Source organism: Octodon degus, unplaced genomic scaffold (genome assembly GCF_000260255.1).
Source record: "Octodon degus isolate 3935 unplaced genomic scaffold, OctDeg1.0 scaffold00009, whole genome shotgun sequence".
NCBI lineage: Eukaryota > Metazoa > Chordata > Mammalia > Rodentia > Octodontidae > Octodon > Octodon degus.
In genome coordinates, this window is record NW_004524585.1 from 14,495,737 (window position 1) to 14,500,631 (window position 4,895).

Below are 4,895 nucleotides of genomic sequence, written 5' to 3' on the forward strand. Positions count from 1 at the left end.
TGAATCAGCTGGGTGGGTCTTGCCTCTAGCCTCTTTGCAGGGAGTTCTGCTGAAGGGTTCTGTGCTGGGCCTGCAGCCTGGGTGGAATGAGGATCTGCGGGCCCTGGGTAGTCTCACTCACTCGCGGGGCCTGTGCTCTGAGTCTATTCAGGATCCAGAGGGCCCAGGTCGTCTCACTCCCACCTTCTTATTTTGAAGCTGAGTAATACTTCATTTTGAATGTGATATGTATCTATATCCTCCTATATAGAGATATTTACTTATTTATGAGTGTATATAAATGTGTGACATACATCTTATAATTTCTTTATTGATCTGTCAACATATACTTTTTTGGGAATGTCATCATTTTAAATTTTAATAAAATAGATTTCATATTACATAGAATAAGTCCATCCACTCATTGTTGATAAAATTTTTACAAATAATTTCTATAAAAAGTTTATTATTTGGGAATTTATTATAATGTAACTTCTACAGATACGAATTCTCATCACCCTATTTTAATTTTGTGAAACTTTAAAAATACAGCAAAGTACAAAAAACAAGACAAGATATCTTTATAACACAATGCAGAATTAGTGAGTTTCTTCATACTTTTACTTGCAGAGAAATGGATATTGATATGAAAAGATGAAGCCCCTCCCCAACCCACCCCCACACTCATTTCCGTCCCTTGTCCACTCTTCACAGGCCACCACCAGGAGCTCAGTCTGTATCCTTCCAACTGATTTCAAAAACATTTACATATGTACATGCAACCACTAGCAATAGAAAGTACTGAACTTCACCAAGCAAATGTTTATAATTCAAATTTACAAAGTCACTGTAATATATATCATTCTCCAACTTTTTTCCATCTGAACATTTTTTTAGGTATTTCCATGAACATGTGGCTTTCATCTGTTGCATTTTTATAGATGCATAGTATTCGAACATAAGAACTTTATATTCTTTGTTCTAGAAGGATACTTGAATTGCTTCTCATATCTAGCTTCTACAAATTGAACCACAGAAAAACTCCTAGCATTTCCTAAGTATACATGTTAAGTATGTATTTTTGAATTTCCTACAAGAAATGTTTTCCTACTCCCAAAGTCAAACCTTTTTTTGTACAATGGCTCTTTAAAATTAATTTTATTGAGAAAGAAGTAGCAATGTGACAATTTCAAAACAGGTTAGTAGGACAGTTACAATAATTAACACACTGCATATTGTAGTCTTCATAGTAGTTATTCAGAGTACAAGATGCAGACATGATATCTTGTCTAAACACTAAGAGTAAAAATCTTTCTTCTCATTTAACTAAGAGAAAGTAGCTGTATATCTATCCTATTTTTTTACATACAGATATATTTTTTTCACTACAAAATGTTCTTTCATTTATATCTCCCTTTTTTTGTTTTGTTTTGTCAGCAATGGGTGTTCTGTTGCCATTCAAATATTGTAGGTGCATGAATTCAGCAAAATAATTCAATATAGTCCAATAGTCCATAATAGTAGTGGGTTATTCACAGAACTGGTAATGTCAAAAGTTGTTGACTTGAGCCTTTTATAGCTCAGCATATTAATATGGCTTTACTTTTTATACCTCATGTTTATACTTTTCTGCTGGATGGTTAAGACCAAGATGGAGCAAGACATATATAACAAAAAATGTAACTTTTGTATCTGACAAGGTCAGTCAAATCACCTCAGGATTTACCCTGAAACCCTGTACCACAGTTTGTAGATCTCTTGTCATGTACACTGGCTTTTAATAATGCTGTCTTCATTCCACTGCATTTTACTTTTCTGTGTAATTCATGACCCATTCTTATATAACAATTACCTCCAAATACTTTTTTAAAAATTATTTTTCTTGGTCTGAGAAGGTCAGTGAAATGCCCTCAGGATTTATTCTGAGATCCTGTACCTCAGATTGTAGAACCTTTGTCAGTGTCAGCCATGTGGATGAGTCACGGCCAATGCTTGGCCAATGTGCTCTCTGTGAAAGCCTGAGAGAGTGTCTTCTCCCCATGTGACTCTCCTTAGGCACACTCTACGTCATCGATCACTTTCCTCTTTGGCCCCATAATCTTCTTGATCAGAAAATTTGGGACACTACCGAGGTACAGGACGTTACAGTACAAGTTCTCATATGTCTTGTGTCTTAATTGACCTTAGAAGGCTAGGGCCAAAATGTTGGCTTTCCATGTAGCCCTCCTTTTTCTCTAATTTTGGTCTGCAAACTTAGGTTGTTAACCATCCAGAAGACAAGCTTATTGTTAACCACTAAGAAGAATATATGCAGTGTATTATTTGTTGAAACTGTACTTTCGATTTGATTTGAAACTGTCTCATTGCTATATGTTTATCAATAAAACTTTGAAAAGAAAAATAAATAAATAAATAAATAAATAAATCCAGTAATCTGGACAACTAAAAAAAAATTATTTTTCTTCTCCTAATGCCATCTCTTTCATACTCCAAATTCAAATAAATGCATAGATCTTTCTAGAATCTCTCCTGTTTTGCTGAATCACTATCACAAAGGCTTATTACTTGCATATGATCATATGTGTTTTTGCTTCTTCCTTTGTAGTACTTGTAACTTTTCTTATATGGCAAAGATTGCCAGATTTGTGCTGAATGTAGTAACAATCCTTTATTTTCCGCTCCCAATTTTAGGGAAATGCATCTAAAGTCAGTGTTACTTTTGATGTAGTTCTTTTTTGTTTGGGCAGTCTTTTTAATCATACTAATGTCTTTTTCTTCAGTACAAACTATTGGTGTTCTCTAAAGTCTTAGCATTTGTTCAAAAGTTCATCTCACTCAGGATGCTCTACTTCAAAATATTTCTGTTGCACTGAGATACAAATTCCTGGTGCATGTTTTCCCATTCTGAAGCTATTCACAAGTCTTAAGGAGTATGGATTTTCTGATGTTTAATGTGGTGTGACTTCTGGCTGAAAGCTTTTCCACATTCACTACATTGATAAGGCTTCTTACCTGTGTGTATTCTCAAATGCAGGGCTAGAGTTGAGAACTGTGAGAAAGCTTTCCTATGTTCATTACAACCATAGGGCTTCTCACCCATATGGCTTCTCATATGTACTATGAGAGAACTCTGAGAGAAGGCTTTTCCACAATACTTCATTCATAAGGGTTGTCACCTGAATGAATCCTTACATGTACAATAAGTGATGTTCATCAAGAAAAGGCTTTTCTACATTCATTATATTCATAGGGTTTCTCTCCAATGTGAATGTTTTGATGGCTTATGAGGTACTTCTTCTGGCCAAAAGCTGTTCCATGTTCATTACATTTAAAGGGTTTCTTTTTAATATCAATTTTCTCATGCTCAGTAATATTTAATTTGTCACTAAAGGGTTTTCCACACTGTCTACATGTGAAGGGCTTCTCTCTGGTGTGAGTTCTCTGGTATCTGATGAGGTCTGACTTCTGAATGAAAGCTTTCCCACAATCTTTTCACTCAAAAGGTTTCTCTCCAGTGTGAATTTTGTGATGGGTAAGGAGGTTCTCTTTCTGGCTGAAGGCTTTTCCACAATCACTACATTCAAAAAGCTTTTCTCCAGTGTGGGTATTCTGATGTTTAATGACATACTGCTTTTGGCTAAAGGCTTTCCCACATTTATTACATTCAAAAGGTTTCTCTCTAGTATGAAAATCTCATGTTCAGTGAGATTGGATTTTTGGCTGAAGATTTTCCCACATACCTTAGAGGCAAAGAGGGTTCCCCCACTACAGTCTCTCTGCTGACTGAGGTGTGACATCGGGATGGAAGCTTTCCCACATTCACAAGACTGCTCGCCAGCATAAATTTTCTGATGAGTGAGGGTTCACTTTTGGCTGAAGATATTTCCACATTTCTTACATTTATAAAACTTCTGTATGTGACCTCTCAGATGAAAAACAAGGGATAATGTTTGAGAGATAATTGTACCACCAGTACTACAATCATATCTTTCTCAACAGTAGAAAGTTCTAATATTCAATGAGAATATGTTATATTCACTGGTTTCTTTCCAGTATGAATTTTCTGCCAGTTGATGAGAACTGTCATCTAGCTAATGGCTTTTCAATTATTTCTTAAAAGCACAGAGTGTCTCTTTACCATGACTTTTCTATTCAATGAGACATATAAATAAATGTTCACCCACATTCAGTAAATTCATAGGATTTCTCTCAGGTAAAGAATGCTCAGCTATCAGATAGAGTACAAAAGGATTTCTACATTGACTTACAAAGGGCTATTATCACAAGCAGTAAGCTTTGGTAGAGGATTTCCAAATTAAGAAAATTGGTGACTCTTTTCTACACAGTTTCCCTCATAATTAAGTCTAAATTATCTTTTGAAACCGAAATTTCAAAAATTGTTACCTTAAGAGAAATAAGGTCTGTGAGAAAAGGAAGGACTTTTCCAGTTTTCTTAAGTTATTTTTTCTCATCAGCGTTTATTGCAGATGGTCACAACTTGCTTCCCAAGTCATGCTCTCTTTATTTGCTCATTATCATCTCAGGATTATTCTAGCAAGATTCCACTTCTTTCTCCACCATCCAGTTTGTCTTTTTCAGTGGAAAATCACATCCAGTTTGGTCTCTTTAAAACCTACTACTGGGGAAAATGACCCAGCCTAAACTTATTGCAGTGACTGAAGTACCATTCTAGAATTGAGGATGAGTCCTCAGGGGCCCCAGGGCCATCTGAAGGATGAGAAAAGTGTACTTTCCAGAGATGCACAAGGAAGTTGCCCTCTTACTTTCATGCCATGTGTACCAAGAGGCAGTACCTACGTGCCAACAAAGACCGAAATGTCCAACATATACTTCTATCTCTACATATTTGTGTTCTAAATAATGCTACAGATGGGCTGGCCAGATAGCTCAGTAGA

General features: G+C 35.8%; 1 pseudogene; it reads right to left on the reverse strand.

The window, feature by feature from the left end:
- Window positions 1-2,902: 2,902 nt before the first annotated feature.
- On the reverse strand, window positions 2,903-3,854 carry LOC105741078 (annotated as a pseudogene).
- Window positions 3,855-4,895: the final 1,041 nt, after the last annotated feature.